This window comes from Dama dama, chromosome 21, assembly GCF_033118175.1.
Source record: "Dama dama isolate Ldn47 chromosome 21, ASM3311817v1, whole genome shotgun sequence".
NCBI classification, from domain to species: domain Eukaryota; kingdom Metazoa; phylum Chordata; class Mammalia; order Artiodactyla; family Cervidae; genus Dama; species Dama dama.
In genome coordinates this window covers 8,562,737-8,586,408 of record NC_083701.1, presented here as the reverse complement: position 1 = coordinate 8,586,408, position 23,672 = coordinate 8,562,737, and the positions used below count along the sequence as shown (strand labels likewise).

The window sequence follows — 23,672 nt, the reverse complement described above, 5'->3', positions numbered from 1 at the left end:
GCCATACATCTAACTCCTCTCTGCTTTGGGTTCTTTATCTGCTAACTTGGATGTCAATAGCCCCCTTTCTGGGCCAGCGTGAGGATGGAAGCACAGTGTCAAGCTCCATAACGTGGTTATTTATCTCACGACATCTGTCCCCTCATGGCGCTACTACTGCAAACCTGGATGAATGTTAACCATCAGTCTTTGTTCCCCTACTTCCTGTGCCTCCTCCCTCCAACTTGGTGCTACTAGATTCATCTTCTTAAGGTTTAGTTTTAACAATGTGGGTTCCCTGCTGAAAAATATGCTTTGGTCCCGTCTTGCCTCCTTGGTGGTGGTGGTTAGTCATTAAGTCTTGTCTGACACTTTGCAACCCCATGGACTGTAGCCCACCAGGCTCCTCTGTCCATGGGGTTTCCTAGGCAAGAGTACTGGAGTGGGTTGCCATTTCCCGATTCATGAGATCGTTCTAACCCAGGGATGGAACATGTGTCTTCTACATTTCAGGCCGTCTTCTGTATTGTAGGGTAATTCTTTACTGCTGAGCCACCAGTAAAGCCTTCTTGCCTCCTTAGTAATGTTCAAATTGTCCAGCATAACTCAGAAGCCCTTCTGTCTGGGAGATCTGTCTTTCCTGAGGCTCTCCCTAACCCCAACTCAGGAGAAAGAGCCTCTAAGCCCACAGTCTCTAGGCCCAGCTAGTGGGGTCTGTCTCTTAACTCTTGTACTTCCTAGCTCTGGGATTTGGACATGTTGTTTAATGATGATGCCACTTTAGAAAGAGCATTTTGAGAACTGAGTGAGTTAGCTTTAAGTAAAGCACTTTTAGAACAGTGCCTGGCCCACACTAAGTACTGGGCAATGTTGCTACATGCTTGTCTCCTTGCTTTGAAGTCTTTGGACACACTTTATAATAGACTTTTTTTTTAACTTTATGCCTGCCATTCTAGATAATTGTGTACGTTTTAACATCTTCTCTTCTTGACGCTAAACTCTTAGAGCAGTATCTTGTTTATCCTCTACAGCACCTGAAATAGAGGCTCAGACCAAGACAGTGTTCAGTGAAAGTCACTGAAATTCCATTATTATTGTATTAGTTTTCTAGGGTTGCCATAATAAAGTTCCACAGAATGGGTGGCTCAAACAGCAGAGATTTATCTTCTTACAGCTCTGGAAGCTGTTAAGTCTGAGATCAAGGTGTTGGCTAGGTTCATTTCTTCTTGGCTTGTAGGTGGCCACCTTCTCTTTGCATCTTCATGTGATTTTTCCTGTGTGTGTGTCCTAATCTCTTCTTATAACATGCCAGTCAGATTGGATTAGGGCCTATCCATATGACCTCATCTTAATTACCTCTTTAAAGACCCTATCTGCAAACAGTCACATTCTGAAGTACTGGGGGTTAAGGGGATTTTGGAGGGATGCAACTCAGTCCATAACACTTATCAAAAGACAATCTGAAAAGTATATGTTCAGTTCTATCAGGCTGTGCTAAAAGCCCATTTGGATTAGTCAGCCTTTTTTATTAGCTCAACTACTCTGCCCTTGGTTATACTGTTGGAGAAATCCATGTGCTCTTCATAGAAATATTAAGAATAACTGAGGGCTTGGAGTCAGAAAGTTCTAGAACACTGGGGCCCATGAATCTGCAGAGAGGTTTGAATCCACACCCCAGATGCAGCTAGGACACCAGAGCCCAGAAATTCCAATAGTTGATACAGGACTGTGTTTCTGCCCAAAGCAGAACACGGAGAAGTGAAGCAACAGTTTATCTGCCTACTGCAAGGATTCTAGAATATTACAAAAGGAAGTCACTCCATTTATACAAGACGTGGCTGTCATCCCCCTGAGTGGTTGGGCATTAGGTATCCATCCTGGCTGTATGACCCTGTATCATACCCTGAAAGATACCATGTATCTTTTCTTATCATGAGTCCTATTTTATTAACTCTTTTTTTTAAACTTTTATGAAGTTTAGGATTAAACAACCCTTTTATTTAGTGCAAATCAAAACCATATTGCCACCCATAACTAGCACAGTTCAGACGCTGACCTGAATATTGGTGGGCTGTGAATTTGAACAGCTGTTTTGGAAAGCAACTTGACAATATTTATCAGGAAGCTTCAAGATCTCAATTATTTTGTTCCAGTAACTTTACTCTGAGACATTTTCCCAAGGAAAAAAGAAAAAAATGTGGACAGGATATGTTTACACTTGAGCATATATGTGCACATGTGTTCAGGGGGATAAGTGATAACAGCAAAATTTGACAACAATCTACTTCATAAGTGTGCCATTAAAATAATGATAATATGTTCAAAAAGGAATATAACACAGTCACTGAAAATGACAATTGTAATGAACGTTTAATGACATGGAAAAATTATTGCAACGTGACATTAAGTGAAAAGGCAGAACACATCATTGTATATGCATTTGGATCTCATTTATGTTTTTGGATATGTGCATTTGTTTAAAATTTTTTTTTGCTGAAAGAACAGGAGTTAGAATACTATGGATTCAGGTCAGTGGTTTTCACTGGAGGTGATTTTTCTCCTTCCAGGGATATTTTGCAGCATCTGGAAATGTTTTTGATTACCTTGCTCTGGGGAAACGTTTTGATTACTGGCATTGATTGGGGAGGGGCCAGGGGTGCTGCCAAGTACCCTGCCAATCATAGAACATCTTCCCCACTGTCAAACTAATTATTATCCAGACCACATGTCAGCAGTCAGGTAAGATATCCAGCTCTAAGTTCTCATCTTGATTCTGCCTCTTTCTAACTTGAGCAAATTTCCTCCCTCCCTCGCTCTCTCTCTTCTTTTCTTTCTCTTTATAACGCTTACTGAAGCTTCAGTATATGTCAGAAACTGTTACAAGTATTTTTCTGTCTGTTGACTAATGTTGACACAGAATGATTCCACGAGGTAAGTATTGTTACTGTCACTCGAAGTGAAAAAAGTCTCTTCTGTTTTGAGGTTTCAAAAAATAGTTAACCAAAAGTGCTTCATACGGAGCCTAACATACAGATAGATGAAAAGAAGTTTAAACAGACAACAACGTGTATGCATATATACACACACAACACATGATTACTGCGTATGCTGTCTGTATATGTCACAGTGAAGTTGTTAGTCACCCAATTGTGTTGGGCTTCCCTGTTGGCTCAGCTGGTAAAGAATCTGCCTGCAATGCAGGAGACCTGGGTTCCATCTCTGGGCTGGGAAGATCCTCTGGAGAAGGGAAAGGCTACCCACTCCATTACTCTGGCCTAGAGAATTCCACGGACTATATAGTCCATGGGGTCACAAAGAATCGGACATGACTGAGCAACTTTCTCTTTCACTTTCATAGTCGTGTCTGACTCTTTTGTGACCCCAGGACTGTAGCCTGTCAGGCTCTTCTGTCCATGGAATTTTCCAGGCAAGAATACTGGAGTGGGTTGCCACGCCCTCCTCCAGGGGATCTTCCCCACCCAGGAATCAAACCTGAGTCTCCTGCATTGCAGGTGGACTCTTTCCTGCCTGAGCCAACTGAGAAGTACATGTATTACAGTAAACCTGTAAAAATGGCTAGCTTTATATGCTGGAATTAGAGGAAAGTTTCACACTTTTTCTTTATACTTTCCTTTATATTCTATATATATACTTATCTCTGTCTCTCTGTTTCTTTAATATGTATCAGTCACTTTTGTTACCAGAACAGCCCCTGGAGAACTGAAGGACTGGCTATGAACACAGTCCCTGTTACATGAGAAAGTCTACAGAAAATATTCCCATTTAGCGATGTGACACATTTTACTGAAACAGAGCACTGGATTTCCTTGCCAAAACCAAACTTCAGTTCTGATCCAGTACAGTCAAAATTAGTGCCTCAGACCCTGCATGCGCATTTTACTGTGGCTAGCTCCCTTGGGATTAATTATTTCCCATTGATCTTATTAGGAAATAGAAAGCCATTTCTTTTTCCCTTGGAATGACCCTTCTCACTTCCTCTTAGACCAGTGATACTGTTCTGGGGAAGACATTTTTAATCCAGTGGGTTTTGTATCAGATTTATCTGAGGAGCTCTTAGGAGATATTAGCAAATGACCCACTGCCATCCTGAGAAATTCCGATTTGTCTTGCCTGGAGCTGGTTATCATTTTTTAAAGTTCCCCAGAGTTTTAAACAGGGAGACAGATTTAAGAACCACTGCCCTAGGCAGAATCATATGCACTGTCCTTGAACTGGTTCAAGGAGGGAAGTTAGCCTTCTTCAGCTGTAGCCTGTGTCAGGGCAGCATGGCGACTGTGGAGCCCAAGTACCCGCAAATCCTCCACCTCCCACTAATGTTTGAATTATGTCAGAAGCATCCCATTTTCAGGCAGGCCTGACTGTTGAAGCTCTTCACCCAAGTGCAAGACTTGAGGCTTGGAGTGTCTTCCATGTACCAGCCCACCAGCTAACTGGAACACCTACCACTTTAGCATGCCAACAGCTTCCAATCAGGGCATCTCTGAAAGCCTTCCCTTTTTTCTTTTTCTTTCTTTCTTGTTTTTGCTATGAAGCTTTTCCTTGCCTCAGTCTGCCTTTGAGTCTCTGCTTATGTTTATTCTCATTTGCTTGGTGTTTGTTTCCATACAGCATATTGAAGACGTCTGATGGGGTGAGCACCGAAATGCGTTCCTGTGATAGCCGCACCAGAGAAGTGAAAATACCAATGTCCTGCTTTTCTTTCCAAGGCAAGATTTACATGACACCAATGCACCAGCCTCGTGCAAGTTCTAGAGCATCTTTAGGCCTGTCTCTCATGCCTTCAGCTCTGCCACCACGTGGTCAGAACCCCACCCTCCACTGACTGCCTCATTTCTATAGGACCCCTAAGAAATTTAAGACCAGTTTACTGCTTCGTTATTTTTCAGATTTAGGCCAAAGACTGCTGCCGACAATGCAGCTTTTGTCCTTTTAAATAACTTGGGAATAGAGCAGTTTTCACAGCTCAGTGAATATGAACCTTTGAAATACATAACATAAATAGAATGGAAACGTAGCCCATCAGATTTGGCAGCTTCACAAAACTGACCTAGACCTTCTTGTGACTCTTGGATTCTGGCTTTCAGCTTGAGGCGGGGAATGAGAGACACTCTGATGTACCTAATACTCATGAGAACTGCTGGAGGGTAGGAAAGGGAACCCAGAGGGAAAGGGCCAATGAAGAAAGCGGAGGTGAGGAGGGGACTCTTTCTGCCCTCTGGAATTTAATATTCGGACGAAGACTGATTTTCAGTTTAGAGCTATTTTGTATTTCTTCATAAGACATACTAAAGAAAGAGGTTTCAGTTGCAGGGTTCAGGATTCCCTGAAAGATAAGAGTGAAGCGCTCTCTTTCATTTGTTCCCTCTGTCAATCTGGCTGCTACCCACACCTCCCTCTGCAACCAAGGCAGCGGTCACAGGATCTCTCTGGGGTCCCTCAGGTGGCCATCACCTGGCCTTTACCTCTCTACCTGGAGCAAGTAAATCCCCTCTTTCATTCTCCAAGGCTGTGTGGAGATTTGTTCTCCAGGGAAGAACAAATCTGACTCTGTATTGGATCTGTTTCTTTTACTTTAACCTTTGTATTCTATTGTTTTTGCTAGAAGTTAAGCACTAAAGGAATGTTGCCCATAGCTTAAGGTATACTTAATGGCTCATCTCTGGGAATGCTGCCTCCCATGTCTGATCATTAATCTAAAATACCTTTGTTTAGTTCACAGGAGACATCCTGACCAGGCTCACCTATGGATGGCTGCAGGAAAGAAAAAATTAACACACCCCTTGTGGTGCTGGAGAAGACTCTTGAGAGTCCTTTGGACTGCAAGGAGATCAAACCAGGCAATCCTAAAGGAAATCAACCCTAAGTATTCACTGGAAGGACTGATGCTGAAGCTCAAATACTTGGGCCACCTGATGCAAACAGCCAACTCATAGAAAAGAACTTGATGCTGGGAAAGATTGAGGGCAGGAAGAGAAGGTGGGCAGCAGGGATGAGATGGTTAGATAGCATTGCCAACTCAGTGAACATGAATTTGAGCAAACTCCAGGAGATAGTGAAGGACATGGAAGCCTGGCATGCTACTGTCCGTGCGGTCACAAAGAGTCGGACACGACTTAGGGACTGAACAACAACTCCGGAGTCTGGCCAGAACTAGGAAATATGTGCAACAACTAATCACCTTTTCTACCTTATCTCCCCATCTCCTTCCCTCTTTGCTCCATAAAAGAAAATAACATCCAAACCTATCAAGACGGTTCTCTGGGGCTCTAGTTCACCATCTTCTCAGCCTGCTGACTTTCTGAATAAAGTCACTCTTCTTTGCCTCAACAATTGGTGTCTTGCTTTATTGCCCTGGCGTACAGCAAGCACTATGAGCTTAGACTCGGTAACATGTGGACCCAGTGAAATGAAGACTCCTTGACCTGGTACCAAGGTTTCCCAAACTGTGACATGCCCCCCCCCCCCATCTGACACCCCATCACAGCTCCAGGTTCTTGCTAACAGGCATTAGCAAATCAGCTTTCCTCTCAGCATCTGTGCTCTCTTAAGAATGGATACATAGAATTACTGTGAGAGTCAAAGGCTTATAACAGATATAAGCACGTGTAGATTGCCAAGTATTAAAACAAATTGCTGTGGTTACTATTATTATTACAAGAACTCAATGATACATGTGAAAATGAGTTTCTTGGTTGTATAGTTAAACATTGATATTATAAAAATTACTTAAGAGACACATGGAACCTCTTTGAATGGATCATAAAATCAACCACCCAGAAAAGACCCACAGTGGTAAGTACAAACTTCACCATGAACCTTGGCTCTATGGCGAGCATCAACACCTTGGTGTTAAGACTAGTGCTCATATTTATTCTATGGATGCATGGAACATAAAGGAAGCTAGAGATCCTTCAGCTTGATCCCAATGATTCATGGATGGAAAATAGAGCCCCTTGGCCTCCTAAGGCTGAATGGTTTGCCCAAGGTTGTTCAGCTAGAGAAAGCAGAAGTACAACTAATAATAATAGTACGAGGGTGTGCAGCTTACAGTGAAAATGTTGCTTGTACATAAACCTACCCAGTCTTCAGAACCATTCAGGAATGGACAATATGTACCTCCCCAGTGTTCATCAAGGACTAATTTTTCAAGCTGGGCTCTGAAGATAGGTTGCAGGGATTCTCAATAAAAAACAACTATTATAGTTATTTTCTCCCATCAAACAATGAATATTTAAATGCTCTAGGAACCCATTTATTGCTTTCATTCATTTTATAGGTTGAAGTCTTAGTAAAGATTTTCTTTGAAAAAAAAGCATTCTGCTACTGAAAATGCTTTTTAAAAAACCCATTGACCTAGAGGAAAAATAAAATGCTGAAAGAGCAAGGATAAAATTGAACATGGATGTGTTTGAGTGGATAAGTGGAGCTGTGGAGTGTATTAGGATGGGAGTAGAGGAAAAACAAATCCCTTCATCAAATTCTCTAATAACTCAATGTACAGAGATCACCCACGGGAAATGGGCTCTCTGATTCTCCCAGGGTCTACCAGGAGATCTTTACTATATCACTCTCCTTTACTAGAAATCTCTCTGAAGGCAAGGACCCCTGTCTTTCTAAAACAGCCATCTCCAGAATGCACATGGTTCTATTCATGGGTGTGTGTGCTCGGTTACTCAGCCATGTCCGACTCTTTGTGAGCAGCCTGTCAGGCTGCTGGGTCCATGGAATTTTTCAGGCAAGAATATTGGAGAGGGTTGCCATTTCCTCCTCCAGGGATCTTCCCAACCCAGGGATCAAACCAGCATCTCCTGCATTGGCAGGCAGATTCTTTACCTCTGAGCTAGCTGGGAAGCGATTCTATGGGGACAGATTACTCCAAACCTTGGGCGGGGGGCGGGGGTGGGTTGTGAACACAGGTTGATCTCTGTGTTCCCAAGGACAATACAACTGAGGTAGTCTTATGGGGAAACATAACACGGAGTCATTTTGTTTTATTTTATTTTACTTTATTTCATTATTTTAAGGGGCTTCATAGGAAGAGAAAAAGCAAAGAGTTTAGATAGTACTAGTCAGCTGGGCCTCAATGAGTTTGATAAAGAAGGGTTCAAGACAGTGCTTTTTAAACTATCCTATCCCATGACTTACCATAAAAGATATATTTGACATCATGCTCCAATATACACGCACATATGCAAATACAATAAAAATACATACAACTGTATAAATATATTACACAACACTTAGCCTGACTGCATGCAATGCACTCATTTTCTTTCCTATCCTAAACTATCATAAGGATGGATAAATTAACTATCAGAAGGCAAGATTAATGGGCCTTTTTTACTGGATATGACAGGTGAAGGAGAAGGACAGATGAAGATAACTCCCTGACTTCTGATCTGGGTACCAGCCTTGTGTGGCTTCTATTACCTGCATTAGGTGATAATGGACAATGGAAGAGATGCTGAGGGTAAGGAATGAAGAGTCCTGTGGGCAATATACAGAGTGTGAGATGCTAATAGGAATGCTTTTAGTCTGAGAAACCCAACAGGAAAGTCGATATGCAAGGGACTGAAGTCAGACAGGAGCTTTAGACTCAGCATTCACTGGCATGCCAGTGGTAAATAAAGTCAAAAAGGAGTCCCATCATTTGGAAAGGAGAGAGATAAGAAGAGGCTTCCCAAGTGGTGCTAGCGGCAAAGAACCTGCCTGCCAACGCAGGAGATATAAGAGACATGGGTTCAATCCCTGGGCTGGGAAGATCCCGTGGAGGAGAGCACAACAACCCGCTCCGGTATCCTTGCCTGGAGAATTCCATGGACAGAGGAACCTGGTGGGTTACAGTCCATGGGGTCGCAAAGAGTCGGACACGACTGAAGTGACTTAGTACGCCTGCAAGTGTAAGAAGTCCAAGAGTAGCATTCTGTGACTCATCACCCTTGGGCGGGTAAGCAGAGAAGCATGAGTGCAGTGAGAATGAGGAGAGAGAGTCCCAGGGCTACAAATCCAGCCTGGAGATCGCGGTCCCAAAAGCTGAGGGAATAGGGATTGAAAACATAAACTGGGGATCCATGAGATCTTAAGGGTCTTTTCTACCATCCACACTCATGTAGGTTGCGTTCCTGAAATTTTCGTGGTGGGAGAACTTGTGGATAAGAAAACATGTACAATTGAGCTGAAGAGGCAAAGTCGAGAGAGAAAGTTTGACATCACTAAAGATTTTATTTTAGCATCTACCAACTTGGTTTGGTGAAAGTCGCTCAGTCGTGTCTGACTCTTTGTGACCCCATGGACTATGAAGTTCATGGAATTCTCCAGGACAGAATACTGGAATGGGTAGCTATTCCCTTCTCCGGGGGATCTTCCTAACCCAGGGATTGAACCCAGGTCTTCTGCATTGCAGGCGGATTCTTTACTAGCTGAGCCACAGGGGAAGCCCAATGAAACAGCATTTTACTTAAAATAATTTGCATCTTGTATTAGCAACAATAATGTAAATTTGATCACTTTTTCCTGTTCCATGATAAAGATTATGTACTGTCATGTATTAAATGATATTAATGATCTCATTCAGTACTTAAAGTAACTCTGTGGGGCAAATATTATTTTATGTTTGCTTTCAAATGAAACACACATGCACACGTAGACACACACATGCCACCAGAGGCTTGAAATAGTTAAGTGCCCAAGGTCATGAGTAAGTAAGTTACAGAGCCAGAATTCTAATAAGGATTTGTCTACCATGAACTTGGGCTGGCAGCCACTGCCCTGGGCAGTATCAAATCCACTGTGCGTAAATATTTAGTTACAAATCCTTCTGTCACTAGGAAGTCTTCAGGATGTACACGTCTCTGAGTCATAATAAGATGCTTATGCATTCTATTCACTGCAGAGCATATGCAGACTAAGATCTAAGCTTTAGCTTTTGGTTTTCTGACTACTGAAAACCTTTTGAGCTTCACCACTCGTGGTTCTGTATTTTTCATCCTAAGAGACCTCAGGGAATGCCATGATATTTACATAAATTTAATCACAAATGCTTAAATAAACAGAAAGTCATCTATAAAAGCTACAATTACGTATGAGAGGTATTTGAGCACAAGGAGGGGTTGCAATATGTTCTTATTTTCAAGTATAATCATGAGTCTGTCTTGTGGGGAGGAAAAAACCCAGTTGCATCATCCTACAGTAAAGATAATTATATTTTGGAGCTATCATTTCCTAGAAGTGGAACACACAGATTACAGTCTTTCTCCTCTGTATGAACACTGTCAGAAAGCAGAAAAGACAGACCTATTCCTTGTGGTTGGCTTGTAGGTGTTCTCTCTGATCCCTCTTCAGGTTGATAAGAAATGGAGAAGCAGATCCCTTGACTTCATTTTTTAGAAAGAGGGAAAAGATTATATCCTTTTACGATGTCTGTCAGCTTGAAAGAGCCATGAATCACAGCAAAACAGCATTTTATATTTAGTAATTCGTTTCCCGTTCAGATCAAGGTGACAAATCTTGTGCAAAATAGCTCCCTGTGACCCACATCAGCTTTCTGAGGTTTCGGTAACAAAGTTTGACGCATCATTATCAATCCAGCTTCGAGGGTGTACACAATTCGTCTCGGTTATTAATAAGATATACAGTCTCCATCTGACTCAGAATGTAATGATTATTTCTTTCCCCTGGCATCCCTCTCACCCAAAGAGAGAAGATGTATTCCAGACTCGAGAGAGGGCTTTTGAGGCGTCCCAAAAGCAATGCTGCTAGATTCTGCCACATCTAGAAATCTCAGGATGGATTCAAGACAGATGACGAAGTTGAGACATGCAGGCAGAGTTTGTTAATATCAAAATTTATATAACAGGTGCAAAAGGTCAAAGAGCTGCTAGTCGTATAGATATCATATAGTTATCATACTCAACATGGCACTTTTATCGCTGTTTTCCCCACTAGAATAAAAAGGTCCATGAAGTTGAGAACTGTGTTTTATTCACTGTGGCATCCCTGATGTTATTTGAACACCTGACATAACATTTGACGAATAAATAATGGAATGCAATACAACATAATTTGACACAATATAATACAACATAAAATAAAAGAATGTATCATAAAGTGCTAATTTTTGTCTCTTCATCCAGCCTTTACTTCCCTAGAATAAAGGCCTTTTGTGTTGACCTCTGGATCCCTGTGTCTTGTACTGTTGCTGGACACAGTAAGTCGTCACACAACCCTTGATGAATGAATGAGAGAATGAATGAGAGACTGGAAGAAGGAGATTGTGTGAATTGGACCTTGAATCGTCCAATTCAAGGCGTGAATTGGACGAACAAGTGCAGGATGGTCCGCTGGCACCTCATTGGAGGTCCTGCGTAAGGAGCCTCCCCAGGCAGCTCTGAAAGCCTGCGTTGGGCTTGCTGTTATGGGTCCCCCTGCCCAGGATACCAAGCCGCCCAGCATTGCTGCCCGTAGGAGGGCAGCCCTCCTGTTAGACATCAGGGTGCTGGCTTAGATATGTGCAGTGATGTGTACAGCCCTGGCATTGCCAGTCCTCACCACTCAGCTGCTCATTACATCTTCATCAGGAGCTCAGCCTTTCTGGAACTTTCATCCCTACTTCTCAGAGGGTACTTTCCATGGATACCTGCGCACTTGTCCTCCATCCTTCCAGCTGAGGGATGCCGCCCCCAATCCCAGTTGACATGCATCACGCGCTCTGCTCTCCCAGCTGTTGAGAGCAAATGGGATCATTTTATGCAGCAAGAGATATCACAGTGCAGGTTGTGGGCATGGAAGGGGGGACCCTGGAACTGGGATTTTAAGGTCCAGCCGTGTGAGGGCAGAGGGAGGTGGAGAGAACACTCAGGCATGTGTTAGGGGGCAGATAGATGTCTGTGCATTGATTGTTCCTGGAAAATCATTACATCTACATTGGTGGTGTTTTCACCCTTATTTAGTGTGTGTGTTTCCCCAGCATCTTCTCCCACCAGATCCTTCAAGACAGACATTTGGATCCTGCCTGAAACATGAGCACACTGCCCAAAGGGGTTTGGGATGATTCCCCAGGTCGAGAAGACGCCTCTGTCCCCACCGCTTGTCCCTCAGTGGCTCAGGGTTCTTCTCAGCTCCCCTCTCTCCCCTCTTCTTTCCTGAGCTCTTCCCCTGGATCCTCTGCTTTCCCACAAGATTTCTAAATGTTCTCATCCCTTTCGTCTTCCTTGTCTCCGTCTTGGGCATGTCTCTGCTCTGACCCTCTCTGAGTCCTCTGTTCTCAGTGCTTATTCTTACCTTTTCCAGTTCCCTCACTGCCATATGCTTCTTTCCCTGTGCTATCTCTTCTCTTCTTTCCTGTTCCTGGACACTCCGCTTGGTCTCTGGCCACCCTTATTTCATTTGTTTGCTCATTAATGGATTCATGGACTAGATGTCCCTGTAGAGCCCATGACGGGTCATATACTCCAGCAGACCCTGGAACATAGCAGAACTTAACACATAACTGGAAAAATAGTTGCTGCTCTCTCATCAGCGCTCCTTCAGCACTCACTTATCAGCACTCCGTCTCCCCTCCTTCCAGCTTAGGAGAGGAGTTTCCTTTGGTCCACATGGAATAATGATCCTCAGTCACAAAGACCTGAATTTGAGTGCTGGCCTGATTGCTCAGCTGGTAAAGAATCTGCCTGGAATGCGGGAGACCCGGGTTCAATCCCTGGGTTGGGAAGATCCCCTGGAGAAGGGAAAGGCTACCCACTCCAGTGTTCTGGCCTGGAGAATTCCATGGGGTCGCAAAGTGTTGGACACCATTGAGCAACTTTCACATTCACTTGCTTCACTCAAAAATTATAAACCTAGGCAAGGCCATTGATCTCTCTGAACTTCTCTCAAATCTGTGCATAGAGTACCTGGAATATTGTGGATGCTAAATAAATCTAAGTCACCATTCCTTCCCTTCATCTCTACTGTAATTCAATTCTGCAAAGACTAGCTCAGCACCTGCATTATGACAGACTTTGTGCTAAACATTATCCATCAGACAAAGTTACACTTTACTTTCCAGGATCTCACACTCCGTTGGAAAGGACAGATTGTGTGCAAATTATGCTATCATCGGAGTAGGATCTGTGTCCCACATGGTCCAGCTCCTATATGTGGTCCCAGTGAAGGGAGCCCAGTCCAGCCATGAAATATTTTCAAAAAGCAATGGCAGTGACTTCCCAGTGCTCCAGTGGTTAAGGCTTCACCTGCCAAGGCAGCGAGTGCAGGTTCAATCCCTGGTCAAGGAGCTAAGATTTCACATGCCTGTGGCCAAAAAAACAAAAAACCATGAAACAGAAGCAATACTGTAACAAATCCTATAAAGATTTTAAACATGGTCCACATCAAAAAAAAAAAAATCTTAAAAAGAAAGCAGTGACAAATTTTCTTATTTCTTTTGAGGAACATTGTTGTTATTCAATCACTAAGTGGTGTCTGGCTCTTTGCAATCCCATGGACTGCAGCACACCAGGCTTCCCTGTCCTTCACTATCACCTGGAGTTTTCTCAAACTCATGTCCATTGAGTCACTGATGCCATCCAACTGTCTCATCCTCTGTTGCCCTCTTCACCTCCTGCCCTCAGCCTTTCCCAACCAGCATCAGGGTCTTTCCCAATGAGCTGGCTCTTCACTTCAGGCGGCCAAAGTATTGGAGCTTCAGCTTCAGCACCAGTGAGGAACTTTGACCAGGACTCAGTGTGTAATTCCCATCAGCCATTCCTAAATCTTCCTTGAACCCCTGTGCATTCAGATTTTGCATCTGCTCCAGACTCTCTCTCACGTCACCCCTCCCCCATTCCTAAATCTCCTTCAAGCTCCCAGGCCATCTAGCTTTTCCTTCTCTTTATCCCCAAACCCATCAGTATGCAAACTGACTCAGCCTCTTTGGCTGCAATCTCTCCCCTTTCCTCTAGTCTCTCTTGTTGAGAATTTTTTCCGTTCTTCTTACCTGATGTTAACATTTACTTGTAATGAATCTTGCGAGAGGACAAAGTACACATACATTGGTGAATCCAGTCACTGGGGTAATGATGATGCAGTGCACGTGTTGATGATTATATCTAGTAGTTAATAACTTCTTTGAATGTTTCACCTTCACCTGTACTATCTTCAAGCTCACAGAACTCCTGCGAAGTAAATGTGGTGAACTGAGCTAGAGACATACAGCTCTTCCTTTCCACAGAACTGAATGAACCCATTCAAACTCCAGAAGACTACCGTGGGAAAACGAAAACGGACTCTCCTCGCTCTGCCACTGGAGATGAACAAGGGAGCACGTGGTTTTAGCTGTCAAGGAAAAATTTTCCTCTAAGCAAGTAGGCATTGAAAGGAAAGCAGAAAATCACCATGAAATGAGCAGAAACTAATCACCCCATGCCCGGGCTCACATTTCCTCTTGACTTCCTGTCCAGAAATGTGCTTATTTTTCAGTTCACTCTAAGTCAGAACCCTAGGGATGTGATAACAGCAGTTAACTGTAAGCTTTGGGGTGATATAAATTTTTTCTTGACAAAATGTGTGTTTTTCATATTTCCAGCATGAAGCATGTGGGTTTTAAAAAAAATAATAAAGCCAGGGAAAACATATTTGTAAGAAAGAAGCAATTTCTCTTCACAACTTGAAATTTGGAAGAACATCTGAGGGCGGGATGCGGCTGACTTCATCTCAGCCAGTCACAGGGAACTGACATCACCGTTGACTTTGGAACATGTTCGAGGCTACAGAAAAGAAAGCATCTCTACCAAAGAATTCTGGGACTTAAAAATGACCACGGGCAATCGTTTCCTTTGAAGTAAAGTCTGGAGAGAATTCACTCATCTTATAATCAAATTAGATGAAAGGGTGAAAGGCTGGCTGAGCAGAGGGTCCTTGTGGGATCTATTTACCAATGGGTCTGAGGAATAATTGAGCAGCTGCTTGGCCTGAAAGAAGAGCAACTATAAACACACATTTGGTTCTATGACAACGCTCCTGAGTTAGAGAGAGGGTGTGACAGTCGGCAGACCTTCGGCTAATCCCTATGTCTTCTGGACTGATCTGAGGGTTATGGGAGTTAGTGCCCCAAGAATTTGAGATCCTGGAAGCATGAAGCAGGTCTGCTTTAAGAGCACCACAGTGGGGTTCCAGGTTTTCCTGGTATGCAGAGAACACCTAACAGCTTTGTGGAAGCTGCCAGTTACATCGGGGATAGATGACTTCCTTCATCAGCCATTGGCAGGTTTTGGCCATGGGATTCCAAGCACAAGATAGATAAAACCACAATGAGTAAAGCAACTGAGAGGTCCAGGCTTATAACATCTGGGTGACTCTGTCCCTCACTGCCCTCTCAGAACCGGCTGGAAATCCTGGTCACGGGAGAGATTGAAATTCCTGACTGGTGGTCTGTTTCCACTCTGCAGTGAGAGAAATCCCAGGTGAAACTCAGGTTAAATATATAAACACACTTTGCCCAATTCAATAAAAATATTAGGTACCATCTAACTGTGTGAGTTTCACCTATGTGGATGCATGTGGCCACAGTCCATTCATTCCCATGAGTGTCTCTTGCTTCCCATTGTAGGGGCATAAGGATCTTCCCAGATGGCTCAGTGGTAAAGAATCTGCTTGCTAATCCAAGAGATGTGGGTTTGATCCCTGGATTGGGAAGATTCCCTGGGTCAGGAAGATCCCCTGGAGGAGGAAATGGCAACTCACTCTGGTATTATTGTCTGGAAAATCCCATGGACAGAGGAGCCTGGCAGGTTACAGTCCATAGGGTCACAAAGAGTCGGACACAACTGAATGACTGAGCACGCATATGTGGACATAACATGATTTATTGATCTACTTTTCTATAATGGACATTTGAGGAGTGTATTAGGGTTCTCCAGAAGAAAACCAAAACTGATAGGAAAGGGAGAGAAAGAAAATTGATAGATAGATAGGAAGCGGAAATTTATTTATAGGAATCAGTTTACCTGATTATGGAGACCACGAAGTCTCAGCATCTGCTGTCTGCAAGCTGGGAAGAACCAAGAAAGCCAGTCGTGTAATTCAGTTCAAACCTGAGAATCAGGGGAGGAGCAGAGGGAGTAAGCCCCCGTTTGAGCCCCCAAATCGGAGAATTGGATCAGGGAGCTGGTGCTGTAAGTCTCCCTGCAATTCTGAAGGCCCAAGACCTAAGAGTGCTGATGATATCTTTCTTGTTCTACCGAGGCCTTCAACTAACTAATGAGGCCCACTCACGTTGGTGAGGACCATCATTACCCAGTCTGCCAATTCAAACGCTGCCATGGTTCACAGACACCCTACAGACCCACCCAGAAGTAAGGCCAGTAGCTTCCTGGGTATCTCTCAGTCCAGTCAAATTGACACATGAAATTAATCATCAGAGGTGGCTTCCAGTTTGAAACCCGTCATAGTCAAGTTTCCTAGGAGCAAGAGACAAGAATTCTTGGACAAATATTAATAATTCATTAAGGGGTGCTCTTAGGAGAAACCAATAAGGAGGTGAGGGAAGAAGTATGCGGAAAGCTCTGGGTCAGAGACAGAAGCTAAGCAAGAATGTGGGCCCACGACCCCGAGTCTCATCCTAGAGGGAGCTCTGGAGCATAAATTGCACCCGGTACTGCATAGAAGTACTTTATCAGATAAATGACTTTCATTATGTTCTCCAACTATGTGGTTTCTCTTTTCATTCTCTCAACATTGTCTTTCACATAGCTAAGTTTTCAATTTTAATAAAGTCCAATGCATCCATTTTTCTTTCCTGATAAAGTTAACTTTTCAATTTTACAATAATGTTTGGTATTGAATCTGAAAACTCATCACTAAACCCAAGGTGATACAGATACTTTGCAATGGTTTCCTCTAGAAGTTTTATACTTTTGCATTTTTACATTTAGGTCCATCATCCCCTTCCAGTTAATTAGAAGCTTTTCTCTTAAGCTCTTACATTTGGATCTAAAAACCTCATAGAATTGATTTTTCTTTGGGTGACAAAATAGGGGTCAGAATTAGTTTTTTTCCCATGTGAACTCCAGTGGATGCAGCACTATTTATTGAAAAGATTGTCCATTAGTCACTCCTCTGCAGTGTCACCTGTGTCTTAAATGAAGTGTCCTTATTTGACTGGGTCTATTTCTGGACACTCCTCAGGTCCATTGATATATTTGTCTGCCCTTGCCCCAAGGCCACACTGTCTTAATTAATGTAGCTTTATAAGAAGCATTTATATTGGGTAGCATAAATCCTTCAACTTTGTTCTTCTTTTTTAAGACCACCTTGCCTATTTTTTGTCTCTTTGCATTTCCACGTAAATGAGAGAATCAGCTTGAAATTTCCATTAAAAATTTTTGAAATTCTTACTAGAATAGCATGAAATCCATAGATCAACTATCGGTGATGCAATATTAGCTTAATGGTGTTAATTCTTTCAAACCTTGGACATGAAACAGTTGGCTGTTGAACAACATGGATTTGAACTGTGGGAGGCTACTTACATGTGGATTTTTCTTAATGAATATGTGTTACAGCACTACATGATCTGTAGTTGTACTGTAGTACATTGTATATATTGGCTATACGTTGTATATATATATTGGCTATAGCCACAGATGCAGAGCCATGGATATGGAGGGACCACTGTAGCTACACAGGGATTGTCACTGTGCAAGAGGTTGGCAGCCCTAACCGCTGAGTTGTTTGAGAGTCAAGTATATATTCCTCCATTCTTTGGGGTCTTCTTTCAGTTCAGTTTAGTCACTCAGTCATGTCCAGCTCTTTGTGATCCCATGGACTGCAACACGCCAGGCCTCCCTGTCCATCACCAACTCCCGGAATTTACTCAAACTCTTGTCCATTTAGTCAGTGATGCCATCCAACCATCTCATCCTCTGTCGTCCCCTTCTTCTCCTGCCTTCAATCTTTCCCAGCATCAGGGTCTTTTCAAATGAGTCAGTTCTTCACATCAGGTGGCCAAAGTATTGGAGTTTCAGCTTCAACATCAGTCCTTCCAATGAATACTTAGGACTGATCTCCTTTAGGATGGACTGGTTGGATCTCCTTGCGGTCCAAGGGACTCTCAAGAGTCTTCAACACCACAGTTCAAAACAATCAATTCTTGAGCACTCAGCTTTCTTTATAGTCCAAGTCTCACATCCATACACAACTACTGGAAAAAACATAGTCTTAACTAGATGGACCTTTGTTGGCAAAGTAATGTTTCTGCCTTTTAATATGCTATCTAGGTTGGTCACAACTTTTCTTCCAAGGAGTAAGCATCTTTTAATTTCATGGCTGCAGTCACCATCTGCAGTGATTTTGGAGCCCAAAAAATAAAGTCTGACACTGTTTCCACTCTTTCCCCATCGATTTGCCATGAAGTGATGGGTCCAGATGTCATGATGTTAGTTTTCTGAATGTTTTGAGCTTTAAGCCAACTTTTTCACTCTCCTCTTTCACTCTCATCAAGAGACTCTTTAGTTCTTCTTCACTTTCTGCCATTATGGTGGTGTCATCTGCACATCTGAGGTTATTGATATTTCTCCCAGAAATCTTGATTTCAGCTTGTGCTTCTCCCAGCCCAGCATTTCTCATGATGTACTCTGCACGTAAGTTAAGCAGGGTGACAACATATAGCCTTGATGTACTCCTTTTCCTGTTTGGAACCAGTCTGTTGTTCCATGTCCAGTTCTAACTGTTGCTTCCTGATCTGCATATGGATTTCTCAAAAGGCAGATCAGATGGTCTGGTATTCCCATTTCTTTCAGAATTTTCCACAGTTTGTTGTGGTTCACACAGTCAAAGGCTTTGGCATAGTCAATAAAGCAGAAATAGATGTTTTTCTGGAACTCTTTTGCTTTTTTGGTCATCCAGCGTATGTTGGCAATTTGATCTCTTGTTCCTCTGCCTTTTTTAAAACCAGCTTGAGCATCTGGAAGTTCACAGTTCACGTGTTGTTGCAGTCTGGCTTGGAAAATTTTGAGAATCACTTTGCTAGCATGTGAGATGAGTGCAATTGTTTGGTAGTTTGAGCATTCTTTGGGATTGCCTTTCTTTGGGATTGGGATGAAAACCGACCTTTACCAGTCCTGCGGCCACTGCTGAGCTTTCCAAATTTGCTGGCTTATTGAGTGCAGCACTTTCACAGCATCATCTCTTAGGATTTGAAATAGCTCAGCTGAACTTCCATCAACTCCATTAGCTTTGCTCATAGTGATGCTTTCTAAGGCCCACTTGACTTCACACTCCAGGATGTCTGGCTCTAGGTGAGTGATCACACCATCATGATTATCTGGGTCTTGAAGATCTTTTTTGTACAGTTCTTCTGTGTATTCTTGCCACCTCTTCTTAATATCTTCTGCTTCTGTTAGGTCCATACCATTTCTGTCCTTTATTGGACCCATCTTTGCATGAAATGTTCCCTTGTTATCTCTGATTTTCTTGAAGAGATCTCTAGTCTTTCCCATTCTATTGTTTTCCTCTATTTCTTTGCATTGATCACTGAGGAAGGCTTTATTATCTCTCCTTGCTATTCTTTGGAACTCTGCATTCTAATGAGTATATCTTTCCTTTTCTCCTTTGCTTTTCACTTCTCTTTTTTTTCACAGATATTTGTAAGGCTTCCTCAGACAGCCATTTTGCTTTATTGCATTTGTTTTCCATGGGGATGGTCTTGATCCCTGTTTCCTATACAATGTCATGAACCTCTGTCCATAGTTCATCAGGCACTCACTCTATCAGATCTAGTCCCTTACATCTATTTGTCACTTCCACTGTATAATCATAAGGGGTTTGATTTAGGTCATACCTGAATGGTATAGTGGTTTTCCCTAATTTCTTCAATTTAAGTCTGAATTTGGAAATAAGGAGTTCATGATCTGAGCCACAGTCAGCTCCCAGTCTTGTTTTTGCTGACTGTATAGAGCTTCTCCATCTTTCGCTGCAAAGAATAAAATCAATATGATTTTAGTGCTGACCATCTGGTGATGTCCATGTGTAGAGTTTTCTCTTGTGTTGTCGGAAGAGGGTGTTTGCTATGACCAGTGTGTTCTCTTGGCAAAACTCTATTAGCCTTTGCCCTGCTTCATTCTGTACTCCAAGGCCAAATTTGTCTGTTACTTCAGGTGTTTCTTGACTTCCTACTTTTGCATTACAGTCCCCTATGAAAAGGACATCTTTTTTGGGTATTAGTTCTAAAAGGTCTTGTAGGTTTTCACAGAACCATTAAACTTCAGCCTCTTCAGCGTTGCTGGTCGGGGCATAGACTTGGATTACTGTGATATTGAATGGCTTGCCTCGGAAACACACAGAGTTCATTCTGTCGTTTTTGAGATTGGGTCTTCTTTAGATTATCTCAATAAATCTTTGTAGTTTTGTATGCAGAGGTATCCTCCATTTTTAAGTAAATTTATTTCTATGTATTTGAAGTTGTTTAGTTATTATATATGCTTACATGCTTCTATTTAGTTTTTGCTTGCTTGTTACTGGTATATAGAAATACAACTGACTTAAAAAAATACTGACTCCTAGTTAATGAATAATTATAACAGTTTTCTGCATTCTTTATTTGGGCCCCAGGCTGAATACCTCCTCTTTGTCTCTCTAGTTACAAGCAACTGTTCTCTGGATTGATCTATGCCCTAATGGATTGCATATACCAAAGGCTCTAATGCCTTTGAACTTCTTCTGTGTTTGGGCAATGAGTCCCATAAGAGAGGTCTGTTTTCTTGTCTGGCTCCATTCCTCTGAGATTGCCTCTGGCTGACTGTCTCTCAGCAGAAAGTCATGGCTCCTCTCAAAATGGTTGATTCTGCAGGGGTTAGTCTCCCAGTTTTCATCCCACTGCTTCCTTGAGCTTACTGGTGATGAAAGCTCTAGTGCTGTTGGCTCTGAGCTCCATCACTGTCCCCTGTGGCTCTACTATACTTTGCCTACAGTAGTGTAAATGTTGTCTTATAAATAAGCTCAACTAGAACTATCTCCGTCTATATGTGATGTGTCTTTTGGGATCCTGACTGAAACAGGTAGAGAGACTTCTAAACAACAGAAGCCTCCATTGAAGGATGGGAAAGCCAAAATTTGTGAAACAAATCTTTAGGAAAATTAGAACTGTATTATTTCCATATTGATCCTTTAGTCGTCCCTACCTCATTTTACTGTCAATGAGAGAAGTCCTACCAAAGATAGGGATCAGAGCATATATCACAAACACAAGAAACCTCCCATCCTTACAAAATATTGTCTCCATGCTGCTGCCAAGGTTGAGCTATCAATAGGACCCCTCCCCCTTTATAAGGGCCTCCCTGGCAGCTCAGATGGCAAAGAATCTGTCCACTTTGCGAGAGACCTGGGTTTGATCCCTGGGTTGGGAAGATCCCCTGGAGGAGGTCATGGCCACCCACTCCAGTATTCTTGCCTGGAGACTCCCATGGACAGAGGAGCCTGGCGGGCTACAGTCCATGGGGATGCAAAGAGTCGGGCCCAACTGAGGCGACTAAGCACAGCACAGCAGTACTTGCTTCGGGGCAACTAGGTTCATTATAAAGCAGTAAATCTCAAAGGCCTCCCTGCACTGAACTGTCTCATTGCAGTAGCAATTGTTCATTAGTTTGAGACACCAGACCAGTTCACAAAGTATCTGGTAAGTTCACAGACTAGGTGAGCATGAGAGACGGGTAAAGCAAAATCAGATCTAGAATAGGCATCATTTCCAGTAAGGACAAATTCCTACCTCATCAAAATGAATGCAATTCATTTTCACTCACCAAGGCTGGCTGATCCTTTCGAGGAATGGTGCCCGTAAGAAGCCTCAGGGTTGGTTGTTGCTTCTGCACTGAGGGATGGAAGAAACTGGGCCGACCCAGATGAAGAGAAGCCGTGCTTTCAAGAATGATTCCTGTCCATGCTGCTGTGGACATCTGTCCACAAGCCCGTTGAGTAAGCACGGGTATTGTTAGAAGAGGAGTCTGATTATTATTTGTTAAAACCCTAGTCGCGTGATTACTAAGGGCCTTTTCCACACAAGGTAATATTGGTGTCTTCTCAAGAGACACAGTTCAAGTCTTTGTTATTATTGCAAGCAAGACACAGACTTGATTCGCTTATGCAAAAATAATTCATTGGCGACCTATGAGGCAGCTTACTTAATCGAAGGGGATGTCCAGACCTCAGAAGGCGTCCGACTGTGGGAACTGGGATGATAGTTAGGGTGGCTATATAATTCATCATTTCAACCATGACACTTTGGAGAGTGAAAGGAAGTGTTATTAACAATTATGTTGGGACAACCGGCATTCATCGCAGCATGTGGTTCCATTGGGATAGTCTCTGGACTTTATAATTAGGATGTTTTAGCTCCAGCTGTCTCTCATCGTTTTGCCTTTCAACTTAAATTTCAAACTCTGGGGAAAGAGAGACAAATTGCAGAACTTGAGTCACATGTCCATGCCTGGGACAGGGGAGTGTGGGAAAACTTGACTAATGATCTCACCAAGCCTTAGCCCAAGAGCAGAGAAGTATCCTAAAGGGAAGTAAAAAATCTCTTATCAGATTAAAAAAAAAAATTCTTAGGCAGGCAAAACAGCAAATGTCTACTCCCCCTAAAGAGACATATTAGGAATAATTAAGACCCAAATGACATGTTTTCCTGTAGACAATGCTCGAAATTTCTGCTGTGCAGTGTCAGGCACTGAAAAGAACATGGTTATTTGGAGCCAGGGGACGTGGATTGAAGTCTAACTCCATCACTTTTCTGCTGTTGTCACTTGATGCAAGGGCCTCTTTTTAGACTCTGCTACTTTACTTATAACACAGGGATCAAGATCCATGGAGGTGGAGGAAACAGAATGTTCTGAACACGGAAGGAAATAATATATGCAAATACCTACTGAAGGCTGGCTCGCTTAGATTCTCAGTGACTCATCCCTCCACCACCCGTACCTGATTCTTTTCTTTAAAACAAAAAAAGAAAGAATAAGCTAGTGGGAAGCCGCTGTATAGCCCAGGAAGCTCAGTCTGGGGCTCTGTAACAACCTAGAAGGGTAGGGGAGAGGTGGGGGGTGGTGGAGGGAGGGGATGTACGTATATTTGGGCTTCGCTGGTGAATCAGATGGTAAAGAATCTGTCTGCAGCTGGTGAATCAGATGGTAAAGAAACTGTCTGCAATGTAGGAGACCAGTGTTCGATACTGGCAAGATCCCCTGGAGAAGATCCTGGCAAGAATCCCCAGTATTCTTGCCTGGAGAATCCCGTGGACAGAGGAGCCTGGCGGGCTATGGTCCATGGAGTCGCAAAGAGTCGGACACGACTTAACGGCTAACACTTTCACTTTTCTCAAGGCTGATTCATGCTGTTGTAGGACAGAAACCAACACAACATTGTAAAACAATTATCCTCCAATTAAAAAAAAAAGAAAAGAAAAAGAAAAAAGTCAACATTCCTGCAATCAGAATGAAATAGTTCAGTCTATGGAGATGGATGAAACTGGATTTTATTTCTGATGCCACCATTTACAGCAATAGGGATTTGGGTAAGTTTTGTAACTTTTCCAAGCTTTAATTTCTTTAAAAGAGAGAAGAATATCCACTCCAGGGTGTTTCAGGAGGCTTAAATGGGATGAGAATTTTCAAAGAGCCCGGCACCCTCACCAGCACCAGTTGGTGCTCAAT

At 42.8% G+C, this 23,672-nt stretch overlaps 1 long non-coding RNA gene across 1 annotated transcript; it reads right to left on the bottom strand.

Moving 5' to 3' along the window:
- Positions 1-14,272: 14,272 nt before the first annotated feature.
- LOC133042257 (uncharacterized) lies at positions 14,273-22,054 on the bottom strand. The gene is made up of 3 exons (XR_009689457.1): positions 21,771-22,054; positions 15,981-16,067; positions 14,273-14,310 (listed from the first exon to the last, which is right to left on the bottom strand). It is a non-coding gene; the product is annotated as an uncharacterized LOC133042257 (long non-coding RNA).
- Between the last annotated feature and the right edge of the window lie 1,618 nt (positions 22,055-23,672).